Source organism: Canis aureus, chromosome 14 (genome assembly GCF_053574225.1).
Source record: "Canis aureus isolate CA01 chromosome 14, VMU_Caureus_v.1.0, whole genome shotgun sequence".
Taxonomy (NCBI): Eukaryota; Metazoa; Chordata; class Mammalia; order Carnivora; family Canidae; genus Canis; species Canis aureus.
Genome location: NC_135624.1, coordinates 25568975 through 25595168, shown reverse-complemented (window position 1 = coordinate 25595168; position 26194 = coordinate 25568975). Strand labels below are relative to the sequence as shown.

At 38.0% G+C, this 26194-nt stretch overlaps 1 protein-coding gene and 1 long non-coding RNA gene across 5 annotated transcripts in view; one reads left to right on the top strand and one right to left on the bottom strand.

Moving 5' to 3' along the window:
* The window catches only part of TYW2 (tRNA wybutosine-synthesizing protein 2), a 75823-nt gene that overhangs the window by 48472 nt on the left and 1157 nt on the right, over positions 1 to 26194 (bottom strand). The window lies entirely within an intron of this gene.
* LOC144283287 (uncharacterized) lies at positions 14294 to 25469 on the top strand. The gene is made up of 3 exons (XR_013351726.1): positions 14294 to 14433; positions 22132 to 22245; positions 25217 to 25469. It is a non-coding gene; the product is annotated as an uncharacterized LOC144283287 (long non-coding RNA).

The window sequence follows — 26194 nt, the reverse complement described above, 5'->3', positions numbered from 1 at the left end:
AAAATACAGCCTTAGTATTTTCAGGCTTTTTTCATTACTTTGAATCTAATCCATCTCCCCCTTTCTCTTATCACTTAAGATTACCCTGTGGGAATTCCCTACACCTAACTCCTTATTCCTTCTAGTCTTTCCTCTACCAGCCACCTGTCCAGCTCACACTCCTTTGCACTTTGACCTCCACTCACCTGGGCAGCTGGCTGGTGGACTTTGTGGGGCCACTACCTGCATGCATGGCTTCTGATTGGGGGAGGATCCTGAGATAATAATGCCTCATTATTCCCCCCACCAAGTGGTAATGGGGGGGCAACCATGTCTCTTGGGCTATTAACTCTTTTGAGCCACAGAGCCCTTTGAGAATGATCCTTTCTAAAAAAAAAAAAAATGTATAGATAGTCTAGACTTTGCCTACCATTTCAGAGGAGTCACTCCTGAATTTCAAAACTCCTTCCACAGATCCACTAGACATCCCACAGATCCGAGGTTATGAATGCCTACTGCACATGAAAATGCATTATAAATCGTAAAGACTAACTTTAGTAGTGGCTGTTATTAGTATTATTTTCTGTGAGCCAGATCAGTACAAACTAAACTTTCCTGCCACCAGAATGCTACTGGTAAGAATGCCCTATGTCTTCTGCCTCTCTCCTATGCCCCAATCCATCCTGAGTATCTTGCTTGGGGAATTAGACAGTGGCTGTGAATCAGAGTTTTGTATTTCTATTACATTTCTATTTACATAGTTATTTCTAAAGAAACACAAACATATTTCTATAAAAAGCTATGTTGAGAAAATGGAAACCTTTGTAATATAACCTATTTGTAATCTGAGGGTTTCTTATCTTGCTTTTGAATTTTTGATGACATGTCACTGAACTTAACATGTTCCAGATAATTTGTGATCCACAACTGGGAGGAATGAAAAATTCATGATCTCGGGGATCCCTGGATAGCTCGGCGGTTTAGCACCTGCCTTCAGCTCAGGGCATGATCCTGAAGTCCCAGGATCAAGTCCCACATCGGGCTCCCTGCGTGGAGCCTGCTTCTCCCTCTGCCTGTGTCTCTGCCTCTCTCTCTCTATCTCTCTCTATGTCTCTCATGAATAAATAAATAAAATATGTTTAAAAAAAAAAAGAAAAATTCATGATCTCTGCCCTCTAGGATTCGACAGAAAGGTAGGAATTTGATAAGTATAAATCTTTTTGATTTATAATGCACTGACCTTTGACACTTGGATAACCTAGCTACTTAATATGTCACTCTTCCCTGATATCAATAGACACCCAAAGGATAATGATTTCAAAGCTGCTTAATTAACAAGGGACCATTTAAAACTCTAGCAGAATATGGGTTTCAGTAAGCATAATTTAATCATTAAGATGATAACATTTATTGTGCATGCTTTCTGGAAAAATACTTTATCACTTTATTTTTGTCTTAATCACCATCTGGTGATTATATTTGAACTTATGTACCTGAATGAAGGTTACTCAAAAAGAAGGGAGCAATGTTGCAAATAGAAACAATAAATTATTTAGCCAAAGCTATTCAGAAAAAACTAGTCAAAACTGGAACTAGGATTCCAAACACACTGTCAGTACTTAAATATTTCAAGGTCAAAGTCAGATTAAGCAACTGGTGTTAGATATTTTTAGCAGTAGCTACAATTAAGATTTAACAACAAGGATCAGGTCAGGAAAATGTCATGATCTTGAAATTCATTAGTAAATCCATAAACATAAGGCTTTGAGGAGACAGGCACAGGAAAGAACATTTTGTTGGTTCCTACTATGAGCCTGGTGCTCTGCAATTCTTATATAAATTGTCTTACTTAATTCTCACAACAACTTTGAGGTGTGGATTTTTTATTCTCATTTTGTAGATGAGGAAGCAGAGTAGAAATAATTTGCTGTAGGTCACATTAACTAAGCAGCAGAATAGAAATTTTTTTAATGCATAAAATAAACTGCAGAGAAAGTTAACAAGGAAACCAGTTACGACAATTGATGGTAAAATGTTGCATTAGTTTCCTATTGCTGCTGTAACAAATAACTATAAACCACAGCTTAAAACAACACAGATTTATTATCTTACAGGTCTGGAGGTGAGAAATCCAAAATGGGTCCTAAGGCACAAAAATCAAAGTTTTGACAGGGCTGCATTCTTTCTGGAGGTTTTAGGGAAGAACCTATTTCCTTGTCTTTTTCAGCTTCTAGATGCTGTCCACAGTTTTGGGCTTGTGATACCAGTTAGCTATCATATCACTGATTCTATATTCATATCTCCTTTGCTCCGACTCCCTTTTTCCCTTTGAGATATCTTTGTGATCAGATCTGGCCTACTTGGATAATCCAGGTTAATCTAACCTTGCATAGATCCTTAACTTAATTACATTGGCTAAGTTCATTTTGCCATGTAAGGTAATATATTCCCATCCTACAGATTCACATGTGGACATCTTTGGGGCACCATTATTATGTCTACCATGATTACCTCTCAGTAAGCTCGCACACCTACTATTCCAAATGCCTAATATTATAATCTAGGATTTGGAATTTTATTTTATTTTTTTGAGGTGGGGAGTGGCAGAGGGAGAGGGAAAGAGGGAAAGAGAGAATCTTAAGCAGGCCCCATGCCCAGCACAGACCCTGAGATCATGACCTGAATGGACATCAAGAGTTGAATGCTTAACCGACTCAGCCACCCAGGAGCCTGGAATTGGAATTTTATAATGAAAGGGACCTTTGGGTTCACTTAGCCTAATCTTTTTAACAGCAAGGTAATTGATTTACTTGGGTTTGTTCCTCCCTGACAACTTTCACAGTGGTGTTTTCTTTTTTATAAAAGAAATATTATTATTATTATTATTAAATATTATTAAATATTTAAATATTTAATTAAATATTATTAACATTGCAAATCTGTATTTGGGATGCTCAGGATATTTGTTGGTGGTAGTAGGAATGCTTTGTTTGAGCTGTTATTAAACCTGGCTGATTTGTTCATTAGGAAAATGAGCATGCAATATGTACCTACAGCCTAAGCCTAAGGGATACAGGATGGAGGCAGATAATGTCCCTGCCATTGAGGAGCCTGTGCTCTTTTCCACTGAGTTTACTAGTTAAAGAAACCTATAGGATAAAGATAAGGGGAATATAAGTGTCAGAGTTTGCACAACCTGACAAATTAAATTAATCCACTAAATTGGATTAGCATCACATAGCCAGGAATCCAAACATGCCAGAGTTGTAAGCCACCATGATGGTTGCTATTAGTTCAAAGTAGATTCCTAATGTTCTAACTATGTGGCTGCAGTTAGAAAGCAAAATTTGCTATTTTTATAGTCCACTTATAATTTACAATACACACGTAGGCTTACTCTTATTTTTCATTAATTCAGTACCTTATCCTGGTAGCAATGGGAAGCCAATGATGAGTTTTAAGGCAGTAAATGAGATACTTAAGTTTGCATTTTACAAAGGACTGGCTGCAGGGGAGAATGGATCTGGTGTCAGGAGACTGGTTAGGAGACTGTTGTAAGCCAGGTAACAGATGACTGTCTAGACCAGAGCAATGCCAGTGAAATGGACAGAAGGGGGCCTGAGTGAGAGTTGCTTGATTTGGGGGCAGCAGGAAGCAGATCTGGAGAAATTGTAAACAAGATCCTCCAGGTTGCTGGCTTCAGCAGCTGGGTCAATGGTAAAAATACTATTCAATTCAAAAATACTACTCAATTCAATTCAGAAAACATGGAAAGAGGAAGAGAGAAAGAGGTGCTAAAAGATGCTCTTCTTTAATATTTTTTAAAAAATTTAAGTTTTAATTTAAATTCCAGTTAGTTAACACATAGTGTAATATTAGTTTTGAGTATACAGTATAGGGATTCAACACTTCCACACAAAAAGATGCTCTTTCCTTATTTACCATTTCAGCTACCCTGTAAGGGTGGTTTAAAAGGGAGGAAAGCAAAACTCAGAAATATTAACTTGCTCAAGGTCACACAAAGGGTAAGTGATAGGGCTGTGATCTGAACTTTTCTTTTGACACTAATCCCATGCTTTTTCTGTTCTCCTATATGTTGATTAATCTTAATGTCAATTGCCTGAATTTCTTTGTGGTGGAGATGGGAGATTTCAGAGAAAGGCATGGGCATCTGGGAAACCAGAGCTGGGGGAGGGAATTTCTTATTCTGGGATTCAAAGGACACTGAGGGTTGTGCAGAGCACTGGGCCAAGTCAGAGGAACATTTCAACACAGTTTTTTTTTTTTTTTTCAACACAGTATTGAAGGCCAAGACTGTTGGCCCACAGACATGCATTAGACTTGCAGTCAGAGACTGGAATCTGGAAGCCAAAAAGGATGAGGAAGAGGAATATATATTGTGAAGAGATGGGAACTGGTTCAAGGATGCAGCCCAAAGAAGCCACAGCTCTCTGCACCTGTTTCCGCATCCTAGAAGAGGTCATCAAAGGTCATGAGCACCTGTATCACTCATGGGCCTCCCTATGCCTTCAGTCACTGCATCTGCCCAACCAGTGAGGGTTTGGGGAAGACGTGTTCCCCCGGACTTTCTCACTGTGGGATGGTTATCAGATTTGTTCTGAGTGAAGACTATTCTATTTGGTATATTTCTGACGACTCTTTTGTCAGGCACTGTGATAGGAGGGGGGATATAGCAGTGAGCTAGATAAATAAGGTTCCTATTCCCACAGAGCTTATCTTTACTAGGGGGGAAATACACTGTAAATAAATATACAACCAAATGAAGAAGGTTACTTCAGAAAACAAAAATTGCTGGGGGCACCTGAGTGGCTCAGTGATTGAACATCTATCTGCCTTTGGCTCAGATCATGATCCTGGGGTCTGGTCCTGGGACCAAGTCTCTCATTGGGCTCCTCGCAGGGAGCCTGATTCTTCCTCTGCCTGTGTCGCTGCCTCTCTTTGTGTGTCTCTCATGAATAAATAAATAAAATATATTTAAAAAGAAAACAGAAATTTCTAAATAATAAAGTGACATGTTGAGAGTAAATGAGAGAAAGGCAACCCTATATAGGGTGGTCAGAAAAGGTTTTGACAGGAAGAAGACAGTCATGGGAAGTTGCACTTACAGAAGGAACAGCAGGGGCAGAAGCCTTGAGACGGACATGATTGGTATGTCCCGGGATCATAAGGGACGTTTGTGTGGACAAAGTGTAGAGCAAAGGGCAGCATGTAAGGATATGAGGTTTCAGATATAAATACAGGCCACATAGTTCATAAAAGGACCAATAGGACTTGGTGAGGAACTTGGATTCTGTTCTAAGTGGAAAGTAAAGCCACAGGAACAGGCAGAGAAGAGGGTAAGCAAGAGAGGGACATGGTGTGATTTGTGTTCTAAGATAACCATTTTGTTTGCTTTAAGGAGCATGGATTTGGATGAGGCTCAAGTAGAAGCAGAGAAATTATTTATGCTATTGTGGTTATACAGACCAGAGATGATGGGCATGCACTAAGGTGGTGGCCATGGAGATAATGAGAAGTGGTCATATTTGAGACACATTTTGGGAGAGAGCCCAGAGATCTGCTGGTGGATTTAGATGTGAGAATAAAAAAAAAAAAAAAAGAGAGAGAGAGAGAGAGAGAGAAGATTAAAAGGTAACTCCAAGGGGTCTTATTTTTAATTTTATTTAGATATAAGCTATATATCAATAAAAGTCCATCCATTTAAAGCCTTCAATTCAATGGTTTTTAGTGAATTTACAGACCCTTGCAACCATCACCAGAATATAATTTTAGAATGTTTTCATTGGGGCAGCCCCGGTGGTGCAGCGGTTTAGTGCCGCCTGCAGCCCGGGGTGTGATCCTGGAGACCCGGGATCGAGTCCCCTGCATGGTGCCTGCTTCTCCCTCTGCCTGTGTCTCTGCCTCTCTCTCTCTAGCTGTGTCTCTATGAATAAATAAATAAAATCTTTTTTTTAAAAAAAAGAATGTTTTCATCACTCCAAAAAGAAACCTCACAACCATTAGCAGTCACTTCCCTTTTCTCCCAGCCCCACTGATTTAGTTTCCTAGGGCTCATGGGACAAATCACCAAGTGCATGGTCATTTAAAACAACAGAAATTTATTCCTTCTCAGTTTTGGAGGCCAGAAGTCCAAAATAAAGTTGTCATCAGGACTACATGACCTCTGAAGCCTCCAGAGGAAAACACTTCTTTGCCTCTTCTGGCTCCTGGCAGCTCCAGGTGTTCCTTAGCTTGTGGCTGCATTGCTCCAATCTCTAACCGCACATGCCATCTCCTCTTTTCCATGTCCTCTCTTCCTGTCTGTTTTAAGGACACTCGTCATGGGATTTAGGGTCCACCTGGGAAATTGGGGATGATCTCATCTCAAGATTCTTAACTTAATTACAATTGCAAAGACCCTTGTCCCAAATAACGTTACATTCATAGATTCCTGGTGTTAGGACCATATCTTTTAGGGGCCATCATTCAACCCAATACACCTGGCTAATCACTACTAGTCTATTTTCTGCCTCTACTGATTTATCTGTGATACACATTTCACTTCTAGGATTTTGACCCAAAAATATTGGTAGATGGTAGTGCTGCTTACATAATGGCCAACCACAGCAGGAAAAAATGGTGTAGAATCATGTGTCCTTCACCTATGTCACATTTGAGATGTGTATTGTATACCCAAATGGAAATGTCAAGTGAGCAGCTAGATGCATGAGTCTGGACATGTTAGTCTGGATATGGTGATCTGGGAGTCATAGGCACACCAATGGCATTTATAGCTGTGGGACTAAGATCAGCTGGAGGGAAAGATGCCTGGAGCGCAGTGCCCGGAACACAGTGAGGCAATACAGAGAAATCTTTAGGGAAGACTCAGAGGAAGGGAACCAATGAGAGGTTAGAAAAAACAGAAAATCTAGTGTTCTCCAAGATTTCAAAAAAGAGCATTGCTAGAATGAGCGAGTCCGCTATTTCACATACTTTTGAGTTTTAGAGGAAAATCAGAACAGATAGATAAACATTGGGTTTAGCAACACAGAGCCTATTATTTGACAGATAAAAGCAATTTTGGTGGACCAGGGCTGGGGGGTGGGGTGAAGGTCTGAGTGCATTAAAGAGTAAATGGAAAATGAGGATGTGGAGATGATGACCATGAACATCTCTTCCAGAAGTTCTGCCCTGAAATGAGACAGAAAAATGGGTTGTAGCTGTAGTGAATTCAGCTATAGCTGAATGTGTTCAAGAGAAGCTTTGTTTTGTTTTAAAGGTGGAAGATAACAAGAAGATGATTTTATGCTTGGGGCAAGTACCCAGAGAAAGAACTGGAAGGTGTAAGAAGAATTTAGTTAAAGATATTATTTCTAAGAGTGGTCTTCCTAGCAGGCAATAACCACAAAATATGCCTGATAAGAGCAGGAAACTATTGCAGCATTATTTATAATAGTTGAGATATGGAAGCAGCCCAAGTGTCCATCAATAGATGAAGGGATAAAGACATGGTACATATGTATGTGTATATATATTTATATAAATGTGTGTATAAGTATAAATACATAGTTGTTTATATATTCATACACAATGAAATATTATACATCCATAAAAAGGATGAGATTTTTTTCCATTTGCTATATAATGCTAAGTGAAATAAATCAGAGAAAGACAAATACCATATTATTTCACTCATATCTGGATCTAAAAACAAATGAATAAACAAACAGAAAGCAGAATCAGACCTATGAATTCAAAGAACTGATGGTTGCCAGATGGCAGATGGGCAAAATACATGAAGGGTAGTGGGAGATAAAGGTTTCCTGTCATGGAATGAATAAGTCAAAGGAATACAAAGTACAGGTAGGGAATACAGCCAATGGGATTGTAATAGTGTTGCATGGTGACAGATGGTGGCTATACTTGTGGTGAGCACAGCATAATGCAGAGTTGTGAATCACTATGTTGTACACCTGAAACTAATATAATGCTGTGTGTCAACCATACTTAAATAAAAAAGAAGAAAAAGAGGGATCCCTGGGTGGCGCAGCGGTTTAGTGCCTGCTTTTGGCCTGGGGCGTGATCCTGGAGACCCGGGATCGAATCCCACGTCGGGCTCCCGGTGCATGGAGTCTGCTTCTCCCTCTGCCTATGTCTCTGCCTCTCTCTCTCTCTCTCTTTCTGTGTGACTATCATAAATAAATAAAAAATTTAAAAAAAAAGAAAAAGAAAGAAAAAGAGCAGAAATCTACCATCTGTTGTAAAGGGAGAGAAGCCCCAGAGGCAGGGACAGGTGAAGAAGGCTGGGATGTTTTCCAACTACATGCTGCTGTTCAGGAGCTGGTGTGGGTATCTGGCCAATATTTGAATTTAGCCAGGGTTGATATTTTCCAAGCAAGCAGGATGGAGAGATAGGGGACAAGCAAGCCAATAGCGTTTCAAAAGGAGCAATTGTAATGCCAAGGAATTTAAACTGGGTTCAAAGGGGAGGGAGGACAGGAGAGGATTGATGGATAATGAAAAAGTGGTGGAGTCAGTGGTTAGAGGTTGTGATAAGGTCAAACAACTGTAGTAATCTGAAGGGTAGAGAGTGATGATCGGAGGCAGAAGCGCTACAGTTGATTTTAGGGTGTTGACATTATTTGTGGTGACCAGGCCAGGTATAACCATGGGAGTAAGTGGCTGAAAAGAGGTCAGAGGATCACTGGAGGGAGAGAAGGTCATGGAACTGAGAGCCCAGGGTGCCTAGTATGGTGCTGCATAGAGAGATGGTTGCCAAAAAACAGTCACAAGTGAAGAAGACAAAAATATATGAATCCTCCAACATTTATAGAGCTTTGGTTTGTCTTAATGGACCCAATGTTTAGTGTATTATCTTTTCTGTAATGTATTATCTTATATAATTTTTCCTCAAATGATGTATTTTCCAGTGCCTCAGGGACATTACATGAAAAAATCATTTGGGAGGTTAAAAGGGTCATGATAAAGGAAAATTCAAACTGGAGATTAAAAAAGTCATTTGATATGAAGCTAGTCAGGCAATGGATAATTTACTAAGAGAAGTTGCTGCTGGAGCTAGCAAGAGGAAGAATAAACTTACGATTTTGAAACACTTTCAAATTCATGCAAAGAGAAGGCTCTGGTGACTCAGTATCTCTTGGCTCTCAGGTCAACCGTGTCTGAACTTGGCTGGGTTTTTGAGGGGGAAAAGCTTGAATTCTGGATTTACATAGACCATAGATTTTAATCCTGTCCTTTATTTATTAGCTGTATGACCTTGAACAAGTTACTTAGCCAGTCTTTACCTCTAGTTTTACATCTAAAAAATGAGGACTAAAAATCGTTCCTACCTTACGGGTTTATTAAGGAAGATAAAGAGAGGTAATCTATACTAAAGGTTCAGAACAGTTCCTGGAACACAATAAACACTGAATAATGGTGAGCTATAATCTTTATTGTTAGAGTGTTTAAGCTGGAGATTAAAAAAAGCTACTTTGCAAAGCCAAGAGGATTAAATGAGATGAAGTATGCAAAATATTTAGCACAGTGCCTTCCACATGGTGATACTATGAATTGATTAGCTATTACTATGAAACTGATCAACAGATCTAATCATTTAACTTTATAGCACGTGGGAAGTGATGGAGGTAGAAAGTAGAGTTATCCCTCTCCTGAACCCAGTACTGGTTAGTATTAGTCCTTTGAAGGTCGTTACAAATGGTGGAGTAGAGACTGTCCTGGAAATAGTTTCAAGAAATAGAAGTCCTGATTGGATCTGAAGAGATGCTGAAGATCGAAACAAGCACAATTTGATTTAGCCACATTCTTCTTGCAGAGTCATAAGCCTTTCACCAAATAGGCTTTTCACCATTTTTCCCCCTAAGCTTTATTGAGGTGTGATTTACAAATAAAAATTGTATATATTTAGGTTGTACAGCATGATTTTTAAAGATGTGCAATATAATGATAAATATATATGTGAAATGATTACTACAATCAATTATTAACACATCTATCACCTCAAATAGCTACCTTTTTGTGTGTGGTGATAATACTTAACGTCTAGTTTCTTAGCAAATTTCAAGCATACAATACAGTATCATTAACTATAACTACCACACTGTACATCCCCAGAACTTATTCATCTTATAACTGGAAGTTTATATCCTTTAACCAACACGTCCTTATCCCCTCCTTGCCTCCCAGGCCCCAGCAACTGTTCTATTCTGGTTAGGTTCTACTTTTTAAGATTCCACATATAATGGGATCACACAGCATTTGTCCTTCTGCATTTGACTTGTTCACTTAGCATAATGTCCTCCAGGTTCATCCATGTTGTTGCAAATGGCAGGATTTCCTTCTTTTTTTATGGATGAATAATATTCCATTGCATATATCACCAAAAGAAAATTCAGAGAACTATGCTTGATGTGAATATTTTACTGAGCAATAAATGAACTGTAAACAGGGATACTTCAAGCCCAAATTCATATGAAGTTCACAGGCATGATTTTACAGTATGGCTCATAAAGTGAAAATGAATAAATTATTTAACCTTCACAATAATTGGTTACTACAATGGGAGTTTCCATATGACAGGATATTGGTTAAAGGAGATTATCTTATACCATTTTAGGAAGATGATTTAAGTTTCGTTTATGATTATCAGAGGCATGCATACAAAATAATTTGTTTTGTTTACAGTCATGAAATGAGGTATTTTAAGTTTTACTTATGTGGCTATATGGTTTTGTCTGCCTCAGAGATTTTCAAGCAGCCTCCACTTTATTTTGACAATATACCACATTTTCTTTGTCCATTCATCTGTTGACAGACAGCTGGGTTGTTTCTATATCTTGGCTATTGTGCTACAATGAACATGGAGGGCAGGTATTTCCTAAAGACAATAATTTCACTCCATTTGGATATACACCCAAAATTGGAATTGTTGGGTCATATGGCAGTTCTATTTTTAATTTTTTGAGTAACCTTCCATACTCTTTCCATAATAGTTGTACCAACTCCCATGAGCAGTGTATGAATTCCTGTTTCTCCATACCCTCTCGAACACTTGTTATCTTGTCTTTTTGGCACTCTCTATCTTAGCAGGTGCAAGGTGAAATCTCATTGTGGTCTTGATTTGCATTTCCCTGGTGATTAGTGATGTTGAAACAACTTTTCATATATTTGTTGGCCATTTGTATGTCTTTTTCAGAGAAATATTTGTTCATGTGTTTTGCCCACTTTTAAATTTGATTATTTATTGGCTGTTACATTGTATATGTTCTTTATATATTTTGGATACTATCCCTTTATCAGATATGTCATTTGCAAATATCTTCTCCAATTCAGTAGCTTGTCTTAGTTTTATTGTTTCCTTTTTGTTGATTGTTATTTGTTTTGCAAGTTTTATTTTGATGTAGTCCCAATAGTTCATTTTTGCTTGTTTCGCTTGCCATAGGAGACATATCTAGGAAAATGTTGCTATGGCAATGTCAGGGAAATTACTACCTGGGCTGTCTTCTAGGTTTTTTTATGATTTTAGGTCTCACATTTAGGTCCTTAATCCATTTCAAGTTTCTTCTTCTTTCTTTCTTTCTTTTTTAAAGATGTTTTACTCATGAGAGACACAGAGAGACAAAGAGAGAGAGGCAGAGACACAGGCAGAGGGAGAAGCAGGCTCTACACACTGAGCCCATCTCGGGACTCCAGGATCATGCCCTGGGCCAAAGGCAGGCACTAAACCACTGAGCCATCCAGGCATCCTCATTTTTCTATATGGTATAAGAAAGTAATCCAGTTTCATCCTTTTACATGTAAAAGTTGTCCAGTTTTCCCAACACCATTTGTTGAAGAGACTTTTTTCTCATTTCATAGTCTTGCTTCCTTTGGAGAATATTAATTGATCATATAACCATGGATTTATTTCTGGGGTCTCTATCCTGTCACATTGATCTTTCTGGGCGCTCTAGTCCATTACATTGATCTATGTGTTTGTTTTTGTGGTAGTACCATAATGTTTTGATTACTACCGATTCATAGTATATCTTGAAATCTGGGATTGTGATACCACCAGTTTGTCTATTTGAAGTATTTTGTGGCTCCATACAAGTTTTCAGACTGTTTGTTCCAGATCGTTGAAAAGTGCTGTTGGTATTTTGATAGGAATTGCATTAAATGTGAAAATTGCTTTGGGTAGAATGGACATTTTTACAATATTGTTCTTTCAATCCTTGAGTATGGAATGCCTTTCCATTTGTTTGTGTCATCTTCAATTTCTTTCATCATGTCTTATAGTTTTCAGAGTACAGGTCTTTCACTTCCTTGGTTATGTTTATTCCTAGGTATTTTATCATTTTTGATGTAATTGTAATGGGATTGTTTTTGTTAATCTCTCTGCTACTTTATCAGTAATATATAGAAATGTAATGGATTTCTGTATATCGATTTTGTAACCTGCAACCTCACTGAATTCATTTATCAGTTCTAGTAGATTTTGGTGGGGTATTTAGGGTATTATATATATAGTTTCACGTCATCTGCAAATAGTGAAAGTTTTACTTCTTCCTTACCAACTTGGATGCCTTTTACTTCTTCTTGTCTGATTGCTATGGCTAGGACCTCCAGTACTATGAGGACTAGAAGTGGTGAGAGTGGACATATTTGTCTTTTTTCTTATCTTAGTGGAAAAACTCTCAGTTTTTCACCATGAAGTATGATTGATGTTAGCTCTGGTTGTTTCACATAAGGCCTTTATTATCTTGAGGTATGTTCCCTCCAAACCTACTTTGTTGAGGTTTTTTCATTACAAATGGATGTTGTACTTTGTCAAATACTTTTTCTGCATCCATTGAAATAATTATATGGTTTTCTCCTTTCTCTTGTTGATGCAATGATTGATTTGAACATTGAACCACCTGTGTATCCCAGGAATAAATCCTACTTGATCACGGTGAATAATTTAATTTTTAAATGTGTTGTTGGATTCAGTTTGCTAATATTTTGTTGAGGATTTCTGCATCTAAGTATCTGGCCCCATAGAACACATTTGGAAGCTTTCTTTCCTCTTCTATTTTGTGGAAAAGTTTGAAAAGAATAGGTATTAACTCTTCTTTATAGGTTTGGTGGAATTCACTTGTGAAACTGTCTGGTCTTGGACTTTTGTTTGTTGGGATTTTTTTGATTACTGATTCAATTTCATTGTTGGTAATAGGTCTGTTCAAATTTTATATTTCTTCTGGATGCACTTTTGGGAAGTTATATGAATTTTAGGATTTTTTTTCTAATTTTGTGAAAAATGCCATTGGAATTTTGATAGCAATTATATTGAATCTACAGATGACCTTGGGTAGTAGGACATTTTAACAGTAATATTTCTCTGACCATGAACATGGGGTATCTTTCATTTATTTGTGTCTTCTTCAATTTCTTCACCAACATCTTATAGTTTTTTGTTGTACAGATCTTTCACCTCCTTGTTTAAATTTATTCCTAAATATTTTATTGTTTTTTAATGCTATTGTAATTGGGATTGTTTTCTTATTTTCGTTTTCAGATAATTTGTTATCTGTAGCTTTTGTTTCCTGTAGCTTTATTGAATTTGCTTATTAGTTCCAACATTGTCTTGGTGAAGTCTTTAGGATTTTCTCTATATAAGATCATATCATCTGCAAACAGACTATTTAACCTCTTCCTTTCCAGTTTGCATGCCTTTATTTCTCTTCCTTGCCAATTGCTATAAGACTCCAGTACCATGTTAAACAGGAGTGGTGAGGGTGGGCATTCTTGTCTTTTCCTCACCTTAAACTAAAAGTTTAAGGTTCAGCTTTTCACTGTTTAGTTTGTTAGCTGTGGGCTTGTCATATATGACCTCTGTTATGTTGAGGCACATTCCTTCTACACCTGATTTACTGAGTTTGTATCATTAAAGGATAATTTACTTTTGTCAAGTGCCTTTTCTGTATCTATTCAGATTATTATACGGTTTTTAGTCCTCCATTTTGTTAATGTGGTGCTTATTGATTTGTGTATATTGAATCACCCTTGCATCCCAAGGATAAATCTCACTTGATTATGGTGATGATCCTTCTAATGTGCTGTTGAATATGGCTTGCTAGTGTCTGTTGAGAGTTTTTGCATCTACGTTCATCAAGGATATTCACCTGTAATTTTCTTTTCTTTTATATTGACCCCATCTTGCTTTGGTATGAGTTTAATGTCATTTTATTAGGCAAATAAAATGAGCTTGGAAGTGTTTTCTTATCATTTTAAAATAAGAATTCCCAGCTCTCTTTGGTTCCAAATCTAGTGCCCTTAGCAACTGATTAACACAGTTCTCTCCACTGATAATAAAAAAGAAGGTATCCTTTACTGAGTGTATATGATGTATTCCAGGCATTCTGCAAAATTCTTCATGTAGATTATCTCAATGAATTACACAAACAGCTTTGGGAGGTAAGTATCATTACTGTCTAAATTTTGCTATGTAGGACACTGACGGTCAAAGAGGCTAATTGGCCAAGGGTATGCATCTGGTAAAGGGCTGAGGCAAGATATTAGCCCAGGTTAATCTGACTCCATACCTCTGTTCTATTTACACAGTGGATACAATATTGGCTTACAGCTTCTCAATTTCAATAGGACTTTTCAGTCCATGCACCCTCTATCTTTTCCTTAGCAATCATATAGTGTTTTCTTATCTTGCTGAGACTTTGGACAAAGTAAATTGGTCTTATTATGATGATAGTTCCCTAAGATTACTGCTCTTTTTTGCCATTCAAATGGCGGTATATCATAAACTCAAATATTGATTGGCAGAATGGTGGTTACTAGGGAATAAGGAAGGGATAATAGAGGAGTTGTTCAGTGTATAAAGTTACAATTATACAAGATGAGTAAATTCCAGAGATTTGCTGTGCAACACAAGGCCTACACTTAACAATAAGGAATTAGGTGCTTAAAATTTGTTAAGAAGGTATGTCATGTTGTATTCTTGCAAAAAAAAAAAAAAAAAAACAAACAAACAAACCCAAACGAAATCAAATAAAAAACAGAGGGATACAAGGAAACTTTTAAAAGTGATGGATATGTTTACTATCTTGGCTTTAGTGATGATATAACAAATATATACGTATGTTCAAACTTACCAAATGACATACATGAATTATATGCAGTTTTTTGTAGGCCAATTGTACCTCAATAAAGCAGGAAAAATATTGGTTGGCTACATAGTTTAAAAATTCAACAAATGTATTGAATGTGTATATGTACAGGATCATATGCTAGCTGCTAAGGGAAACAAAAAATGAATGAGACAAGGAAGCTTCTTTCAAGGTGTTTATAAGTGAGTCTTACCCCACAAACTAGCTCCCACCCCTGCCATGGACTAGAACACAAGGTTGAGGGACAGAGGTCAGAAAAAGGGGTCATTAATCTTCTATGAAAACATCTTCAAGAGATACCCCAGGAATGAGAAGGCATTTGATCTGGGCCTTGAAAAACGGGAAAGATTGGACATGTAGAGATACTGAGTGTGAAGGTGCTGTGAACAGGTGACAATGCGAACACCAACATGAAGATTGGAAATCTTAGAGAGTACTAAGGGAGTCATGTTTGGCTCAAGAAAGGGCAAGTAGTAAGAGATGTGGCTAGAACAGCAGTTTCTAATAAGACCACAGAGTCCATAAGTTAATAAGGGGAACTATTAGAGATATAGTTTGGAGGCATAGAGAGAGTACATACAGATAGTCAACAAATCCTGATAGCTTAAACTCTGTCAGAGCCAGCTAGGATGGAAAATGGAAATAAAAATTAAAAGCATTTAATGGATGGCTGGCTTAGAACATGTGACTCTTGATTTCGAGGTCATGAGTTCGAAATCCATGTTGGGCATAGAGATTACTTAAAATAAATACATAAATAAATAAAAATATTTTTAAAAACCCATATTTAATGTATAGAATGTGTGGCATTTAGCAAAGACACTTTTGAAGCGAAAGAGGAGGTTAAAGATGGTTCAAATTTTGAATTTGAGTTTGGAAGGTATACAAGGAAAATACTGTAGGAGGAATGGGGGTCAAAGGCAAGAAATTCTGGGGACAGGTCATGAAATAATATCCAGGATCCATTTTAATAATTAAGAACACAAAAAGATATTCTGAGTCCTAAAACTGTGCATAAATGTGCAGGACATATGGTTTATACATGTGGGTCCAAAGTATTGGATGCATAGATCATTAAAACACAAATCGCATGCAGCATACCTTCCATGTATTTAAACTAACTGACTAGCTATTATAGACATTCACTAAACGGCTGATTAACACAATTTGGCTGGCTTTTAGAATTCATTTCCTAATCATCTCAGCTTCTCTTCTCAACCTACTATAATCTGACTTCTGTTCCTGTCACTTAACCGAAATTGCAGGGCAAAAGGTCATCAGCGATTTTCTCATTGCAAATACAAAGAGCACTTAAATATTATTTTTACCAAAGTTCTATTTAGTTATAAATGTCAAACAGTTCTAGAAAATATACTAAAAAAAAAAAAAGCACCTCCCAATTCAGTGCCTCCCTATTTCCAATAGACAACTATTTTCAACTGTTTTAAGCTTCTTCTGAGTATGTAATAGCATTACATGCCTATTATTTCTTTATTTTATTATTATTTTCTTATTGTGTTGGATATTCTATTTGTCCCTTGGATCTCCTCTACTCTTCTTACTCTCTGTTCAAAGAAACACATTTTTATGGACTACAGTAATGGGTTTTGAATAGACACTCTGGCTTCCAGCTGAGTTTTCTTTAGTTGGGAAAAGCTGGAGAGATCAGAGACAGCAAGTGATAACAGACAGTGAGAAGAGATTATTTGTCCCCCTGGTCCCCTCCTTGACCATCCACTCTACAGACTGTCCTCAACTGGAGGTCACTGCCGCTCTCAGAGAGGACTACCCTGCTTGGTTCTGATTTTAGAATGTAGTCCCCATGTATTCCACTTAGCCTTTTGGGACTAGAGTTGACAACAATGCAATTGCTACTAAGCCCTGGGTTATTGCATTCTCTCTCGTTCCCTCCACCAACCCTCACAACTTAGTAAATAAACCTTCCTTGAATTATCTCATTTAGAATGTATGAATTGTTGTGACCCTGACTAGTATGCTTAGTATGCAAGATAAAGATTTAGCTTTCTTACTTCCAACTCTCTTGCCCTACGATGCTATAACCGCCCCCCTCCCCCACACCCCACCACACACAGACACTCTTCCTGTTAGGGACTGAATGTTTGTGTCTCCCTCACTGCCCTTCATAGCTGAAGCTTTAACTCCCAATGTGTTGGTATTTGTGGAAGGGGTCCAGGGAAGGGATTAGGGTTAAAAGAAGTCACAAGGATAGTGCCCTTGTGATTGTATTAGAACCCTGTAATAAGAGACACTAGACTTTGCTTCCCTTCTCTCTCCACACTTGCATAAAGAAGACATATGAGCACACAGTGAGATGGCAGCTGCCTACAGGCCAAGACAAGAGGCTGCAGACTGAAAATTATCTGCTAATATTTTCGTTTTAGACTTCTAGCTTCCAGAACTGTGAGAAATACTCTCCTGTTGATTAAGCCATGCATTCCATGGCCTTTTGTTATGGCACTCTGAGCTAAAACATTTCCCCTCTCCACATCTGCCTTGCTTAGATATATCATAATTTTTGGTTAAATCAATATTCTGTATTATTATAATCTGTAAATATTTCTACCTGTGGTTTTAAAATTTATTTTAATTTCTCCCTAATCTAATTTCTTTTTACTAGATCAGCCACAAAAAAGAATGAAATCTTGCCATTTGCAACAACATGGATAGAGCTAGAGAGTATAATGCTAAATGAAGTAAGTCAGAGAAAAGGGAATACCTCACCTGTAGAATTTAAGAACAAGACAAATGAGCAAAGTAAAAAAAAAAAAATGAGAGAGAGAGATAAGAAATAGAACGTTACTATAGAGAACAAATTGATGGTTACTAGACAGGAAGTGGATGGAAGAATAGAGAAATAGGTGATGGGCATTAAGGAGTCCACTTGTCAAGATGAGCACCAAGTAATGTAAGGAATTGTTGAATCACTATGTTGTACATCTAAAACTAATATAACACTGTATGTTAACTATACTGGAATAAAATAAGAAAAAAAATTACTAGTGTTAATTCTGTCAATTTTTGTTTGCTTAATTTTCTACCTATCACTAATCAATTCTCAAACTCTCCCCCAGAAGACTCCTTCCAATATTTCAAAAATATCGGAAAAATCCATAAAGTCCATCTTTTTGTTAGAGGCACGCCTCCCAAAGCCTTCCATTGCCTTGCTCCCATGTGGACTGGTTGTTCTCTAGACCTACAGTCTTGCAATTTTGCATCTCCTGGATCTCCTGCTTTATTCCTTCCATTTGATGGAGCACATCTTCCAGTTTCTTCCTGATATGATGTATGGGACATACATATTTTAAGACTTGAATGTTTAAAAGGTTATAATCTACCTTCTAATCCAATCTAATTGGATTGCTGGATATAGAATTCTAGATTGGAAATAATTTTCTTTACAATTTTGAAGCAATTGTTCCATTTGTCTTCTGGTTTCTGACACTAGTGTTGATGTTTGAAATGGGATCCTTTTTTAAAAAATATTTTTTTTAGTAGATTTGTATATGCAAATGAGTTACTCATTGTGAGTATAGGCACACAATGTTCCATTAGTTTCAGGTGTACAAAACAGTGATGCTGTGTGTACCAAAAGTGTAACCATCATCTGTCACTGCACAATGCTATTATAGTATTATTGACTATATTTGAAATGAGATCCTTTTTATTGGAACTCCCTTGAAATTCCTTCACTTTGCTGCTGGAAACGTTTAAGATCTTTTTTGGTCCCTAGTGATCTGATAACAACAATGTGTGATGAAATACTTTAAAGTGGGTCTTTTTTTCATGTAGTGTTCTGAGCCCTAAGTGAACTCTCTCAATCTGGGAACAAATGACCTTCACTTTGGAGAGTTTTCCTTCAGACATTTGACAATTTTCTCTCTTACATTTTCAAACTATGTTATCTTCCTTTCTTATACCTCCTGATCCGATTCTTTAGTCATTTATCTTCTGTATGTTATATTTTCTATTGTCTGCTTTTAAAGAAATGTTTTTCAGTATTATCTTCCAATTTTTTTGCTATACTTTTCATTTTGACTATCCTATTTCAAATTTTAAGAAATATTCTCACTATTCTTACTTTTACAGAATCCTACTTTTTCCCATAGATGCTGTATCTCCTCTTATTTTGTAAATATATTAGTATTATGTGCTTTTAAAAGTTGTATATTGCTCCCTATGTCCTCTGATATCCTTTTGTTTGTTTGTTTTTTCCTATTTATTTATTTATTTATTTATGTAATCTCTATGATCCATGTGGGGCTTGAAGTCACAAGATCAAGAGTTGCATGCTCTACCAACAAAGCCAGCCAGATGCCTTTTTTCTATGCTAGCTATTTTTGTTTGCTCTTGAAGGCTTTCTTCAACCAACCTGTGATTTTAAATTCCTGGCCCATATCTTGTATTTAAGAAACAACAAAAGTTGTTTAGAAACTCTCTGATAGGTAGAGCTGGTTAATTTGGTAGTTTCACTGTTGGGTGGTCTGGCTGAGCTGTTTTATTGGGTACTCAGAGAGGAGTACTCCTCCATACTCCTCCCATAGTATGGCTACCATATGGCTACCATACTCTCTTTGAAACAGAGCAGAAGAGTGGTAAGGGACCCATGAGTTAGAATGTGGTATTCACTTAATCTCTTGTGTTTGGTGTACCTCCCTTGTCCCCAGGTGTTTCTAGTGCCCTTAGGCCCAATGTCTCTCCACTAGTAAACTTCTGGATTCTTGCTGGAGTGAGGAAGTGGCATTCTCCCAGCTATAGATGATGCAGAGGGAGATCTGGCTTTATAAACATCCTTTAAAAATTTTCACCTAGATATCCTGTTTTTAACTCAATTATATCTCAACCCTCAGAGGTACCTGGTGCCTCCAATTCTGGTACTTTTTTTAAGACTGTTGCTTGAATTAACCTTCTTGTGGGTTGCTCTGTTCCGGCTTAGTTTTCACCTTTCTCTGATCCATCAGGTTAATTAACACTTCTCCATTTGCTTTCCATCTTGTATTTCTGTAATGTTGTCAGCTCTTGCTCTTCTCCCATTAACTCTGTGCTTCCGAGGGTATGCATTTTTTTTAACCCATTTACATTCAGTTTAGTGCACTTTTATTACAAAGTGGTCATAATTAAATGTGTTCAACTCACCATTTCTAATAAGTACTTCCTTGTCTTTAATTTGCTTTATTTTGATGCTGCATTTGAAACTCCAGACCACTTATTCTAGAAACTTTATCATCCTTTGGTTTCTGTGGTAAGATTTTTTCCTTTTGCCACATCATCTCACCTTTCTTTGGTTATTTTTTCTTCCACTGCTTATCCCTTAACTGTTATTCCCTGCATCTCTGTTCTCTTATGTTTTCATTGACACATTTGCTATAGACAACTTCATCCACTTGCATGGATTTAACTACTTCCTTGATGCTGTTGACTCCCAAATCTGTCTGTGGTTCCAGACTCAAATAAAGCTCAGAAACCAGAGGAAAGGAGGACTCTGCCTCCCTACCCCCTACTCGGGAAAAACAAACACACTGGTGCCAAAACAGGTCCTCCCTTTAGAAAAATAGTAGGAGTGGAGGAAGGCATTCAACTTTACAAAGGTAAGAGAAAGAGCCAAGGAAGAGCTGTGTTAGTCATGATATTGGACTTTTTGCTGCAATAAAAAGGAATCCCTCGATCATGCTGACTTAGCACAAAAAAGTTTCTATCTCTGTCATGTAAAATCTGCTAGGGATTGGGGCAACTCTCCAGGGCAGCTGTTCTCCTGTATTGGCTCACTACTCCCAGCATTATCAATTTCACTGAACTTCCATTTCAGCATATGTTGTGAATCTCACCACATTAGGAAAGGAGAGAGCTGCCTAGTTGAGCATAGACAATTAAGTACCTGTATCTGGAGGTGAAATAGGTCAGACTTCCATTCACTGGCCAAAGCAAGTCACATAGTTGCCCCTAAATTCAAGGGTGTAGGAAAGAATAATCCTCTCTGGTCCTGAGAATTGGATATTGTTGAACAGTAGTAATTTATAGCATTGAAAATATTATGTTATAAATAGAAAATCTGGGTGTAAATAAAGTACTTTTTTATTTTCATACTTCTAGTACCTAACTTGGTGGCCGGTAGATATGAATTCAGATAGAGTTTGGAGACAATTTGATAATCTCTTGGAAAAGATTTCAAGAAAAGTCTGAATCAATGCCTTATTTTCTTCCCAAAACAAACAGAAACATTCAAAATCCTTCCACTAATCTCCCTGCTGGGCTCACAAATAGAATCATTTTTCAAAAATAGTTCTTTCAGCATCTAAATATTTGAAGCCCCCTAAGAATTCAAATTTTAAGTTTGCAAAGAAGGCATTTCATATCCATATTGTTTATATTTGCTTTGATCAATATTCCTCCCCAATCTCAAACCTGATGGGAAACCTAGAAAAGAAAAAATGTTATAAAATATTGCCCCAAATGTCAGGTAGGTGTGTATTAGGTGTGCAGGTATTTTTTTTTTATGGTGGTGTGCAAGTCTGGTTGCCCATAGGAATGGTCAGATAAATATGAGCTTCATGGAGTATGAAATTGAGCACAGGGATTTTGTGCTCCAACTGACAGCCCTTCTCTTATATTTTCTGTCTTGCTTCCATGAGATACTATTTCTTGCCCTGTGATGGGGACTTTCCAACATGTAGATGAAATCATTAAAAATGAAGTGTCACAGAGGTGATGATGAGAGGTAGTATTAAATGACTGGTATAGAGGAATGCAGAGGATCCAAAAGAGAGATTGTCCCTTCAGGGTTTATTTTCCATGTCTCAGGGGTTCTGTAGTTTCTTTCTTTAATAAAAGCTTTGTTTTTGAAAACAAATTATATACATTTACCATAAACAATTCAAGTAACAGATACAAGTGCAAAGGGGAAAGTAAAAAAAAAAAAAATCCAATATCCCAAGAATAGTAATGACCAGTATTCTATTAATGAATATTGTTCCAGGCCACTAATGATGTGAACAGAAAGGAGGATAATAAACACCACCATCCTATGATTTCCCTCATACCTTGCTGGCTTCTCTGCCTCTTCCAGTCTCTCAGGGGTGAAGAGTCCCAGGTAGGCCCCAGACCCTCTCCTCATCTCTATCCTTACCCCAATGGAAACTTGGCCAATTCTATAGCTTTAAAGGATACCTGGATGCTGATGGTTCTCAAATTTGTATCTCCAGCTTTGTCCTTTGGAAGCTGGACAGCTTGATTGCAAGGAGGTGGAATGCTGACAAATATTGATATAGGAATGTTGAGAAAATAGAGATCTAGTTGGATTCTCTTTCTTTTAGCTTTAAAGTTACATGGGCCTCTGACACTTCTAGATATATTGTTTATTGCTAACACTATTTTTTAAATCTTAATGCCTTTTAATACTACCTATTAATTGTTGAGTACATACTACATGTTGGATATTTTGCCATGTGTCTTGCATACATTATTTCATTTTATCCTCATGATTCTTAGGGTAGATTTTAAGAAATAACAAGAAACTCAAAACAAGACGTAGAAAGATAAAAAAAAAAAAACTTGTCTTGATATAGTTAGTAGGTGTTAGAGTTAGAATTTTAATTCAGGGGGACCCATGACGTTTCTGTATGCTCTATGGCCTCCATTTGCATTTCAATGTAAATTTTACTACCAGTTTGACCGTGACACACATACAGAGACACAAAATCCCCAGCTGGGATTTTGATTGAGATTACACTGAATTTATAGATTAATTCAGGGAGAGCAGACATCTTTTACTTTGCATTTTCCAAACTTTAATTGGTATTTCTCTCCATTTATTTAAATCTTCTTTAATTTTTCTAATCAGCCTTTGCGGTTTTCATTATGAAGCAACAATCTATGTACCTTAATTCTGATGGTGCTGAGGAGTTCCAGGGGTCATAATACTAAGGTGGGAACCTAAGGGATGAGAAGTACGAAAAGGGAACTACAAAAATGTGGGCAGGATAAATGATTAAAGGTCCCACTAAGTAAAGCAACAACTCTGGAATTTTAAAGTGGACAGTAATAGCTGGGTATGTAACAGAACATGTACACAGCAAATAGCCTTGTGCCCTGCCAGCAACACAGATGCCAGGAACTCTGGAAAGTATCTGCGTGATGTAATCTACTGTGGACTGTTGATTCAGCAGCAACTTTTCATGAGGCGGAAACTGTCACTGTTAACTGAGGCATGATGTTTGTCGTCTTTAAAGTGAAGGGCAGGCTAGGCTGAATCCAGGCCCTCCTGCTCTCCTTCTTCCATAACCTTCTCTAACTTGTTGGCACTACCTTCTCTAATTTGTTGGCACTACTTCTTCAGCACCCTCACAATTTCCTCAGGACCTTCCTCTTGCCACCCACATGCACCTGCATTAACCTATATTTCTCCATAGCTCTATACACAGACCCCAAGCCCTCTCGTCTCCCCATGTCTTCCATTTACTCTTCTTTGCAATATTCAAATGTTCAGAGACAGGGAATGGATAGGGGATCCAGTTAGTACACATTAAACGTGTATTAAATGACAAATGGCTAGGTAGACATTTCTCAAATTAGGGTTCAAAGACATAATCCTAGAGGTTTGAGAGGTTCTTGGGAATTTGGATAATGATAGTTAATATTTATTGAGCACTCATCATATTCCAGGTATTGTTTGAAATGCTTTACGTGTATTAACTCATTTAGTTTCACTATAACCCTATAAAGCAGATGCCTTATCTCCATTTAACAGATGAGTAAATTTAGCAATATAGCTTTATCCCATCAGATGAGTGGCCATGAAATGTTGAGTTATTAGCTCAAGGTTGTAGAGCTGGTAAATGGAGGAGTGAGGGCCCAAACCCAGGAACTCTGGCTCTGGAGCAGATGATCTTAACCTCTTTGCACTGCTGTCATCCGGGTCTTGACTGGGACTAGATGGCCCAAGATGGCCCCATATGTGTACCTGGTGGTTAGCTAGGGCTATTGGCTGTTGCCTCCTCTTCCATGTGGTCTTTCCAGCAGGATACTCCAGAACTCTATGTATGGCAACTGAATTCCAAAGAGCAAATGTCACAGGGCGAATTACCTTGATACAATGGCAGGCTCCAAGTACACCACCACACAGGTTGTACCATAGATCACAGGACAGATGGGCTTATAGACCATATGAAGACACTTGACTTACACTGTTTATATGGCAGCTTTAAAACATGTTCTCAAATTCTTTGGCATTGCTCCCATTGAGTTCTCTTGAATTTCGGCTGGCCTTAGTAGCTTGCTGGTAGCTAGTTCTGTACAGTGGAAGTGATGCTGCATGACTTTTTTTAAAGCTTTATTTATTTATTTGATAGAGAAAAGAGTGTGAGGGTGCAGGGCAGAGGGGAAGAAGGAGAGGGAGACAGAAATTCGAGCAGACTTCCCAGTGAGTACGGAGCCTGACGCAGGGCTCTATCTCACCACCCTGAGATCAGACCTGAACTGAAACCAAGAGTTGGATACTTAACCGACTATGCCCCCCAGGCACCCCTCACTTCTAGGATATGTCACTTAGGATATGTCAGAAAAGCCCATCAGCCTGGTTCTTTTCAGATACTTGCTTTGAGGGAAGCCAGCTACCATGGGAAGTTATGCCTTGCTGGAGGGGCTGGTTGAAGGTACATTGGTTCACAGCCCCAGCTGAACATGCAGCCAGCCTACAGCCAGCATCAACCCTCACCCACATTAATGTGCCATCCTGGGTATCCAACTAGCAGCTGTAGTTAGTTGACATCTGATTGACATGTTATAAGAGACTCTAATAAAGAGGTGCCTAGCAAGTACTTCCTGAGGTGCAAAATTATGAGCAAAATCAACTGGCTATTTAAGCCACTAAGTTTGGCATGAAGTGTCCACTTAAAGAGCAACAGTAACCCAAACCATTTGTCCATCCATTTAAAACACAGTGGGAAGCAGGGGGAAAGAGATGCATAGATAAACAAGCTTAGGATAGCAAGGTAGAAAAAGCTACAGTATCTGAATTTTGTTTTATACAATGTTCACGTGTCCTAACCTCTCTGCTGTGCCAGTCTTCTCTGCAGGTAGTGTGGTTTTGAAGACCACAGAAGAAAGTAGGAGATGGGGAGCCTGGAATCAACATATACCTGTTCTGTCAGAGAGATGAAGGAGCAACTGTGTCTGGTCATAATTGTAGCTGGCCATTAGCTGGCTGAGTAGCTAGGAGTTTACCTGCTTTTCTTGTACAGACTACAGGAGGCCACAATGGGACCATAATGCGTGTTGCTAGTAGGTGGCCAATTTAGGGAGGACATAGTTGTCAGTCTAGAGGTAATACAAACTCTATCTTATTGATATTTAAAGTTCACTTGGTCTATCTCTTTCTTTCTAAAGTAGCACTTTTATTTATGATCAACACATATCCATTTATCTTAGGTGTAATGTCTCATAAGCAAATTGTGTCTACATTTCAGATCTTGTTTTCTCTAGCAGACTTGAATAATCATAAATCATCCAACAAACACATTACAACAAACCCCAACCAGCAAGCACTTAGATCAGGTTTGTGATATCCCACTTACTGGCAAAAGCAAGTCACATGGCCAAGCCCACAGTCCACGTGGGACAGATCTACACAAGGGAATGGATACCATAAGCCATGATTCATTGGGACCACTACTGTAATAATCTACCACTAACACAGCTAGAAAACGGTTGAGCCAGTTGTCAAACTTTCAGCAATCTATTTCTGAAACCCACCCACAAAACTGGTGTCCTAAAGACTGTTAGGAATGGGTTCTTAATGTGTAGCTTTTCCAAACCTCACTTCCCAGGCCCCACTCCAAGTCCAATGAGTCAGAATCCCTTGGGGGTAAAAGATAGAGAAGAGAAGGTGGTGGCAATCCCAAGAATTTGAGACTGAAGTAACTGCAGAGGATTCCAACACACAATGGGGATGTAGAGGGTTTCAAAAACAAGAAAGACACAAGTCTCTATCCCCAACTTCATTTTCCACAGAGTCCCCCCCCCCCCCTTTTTAAGTAATCTCT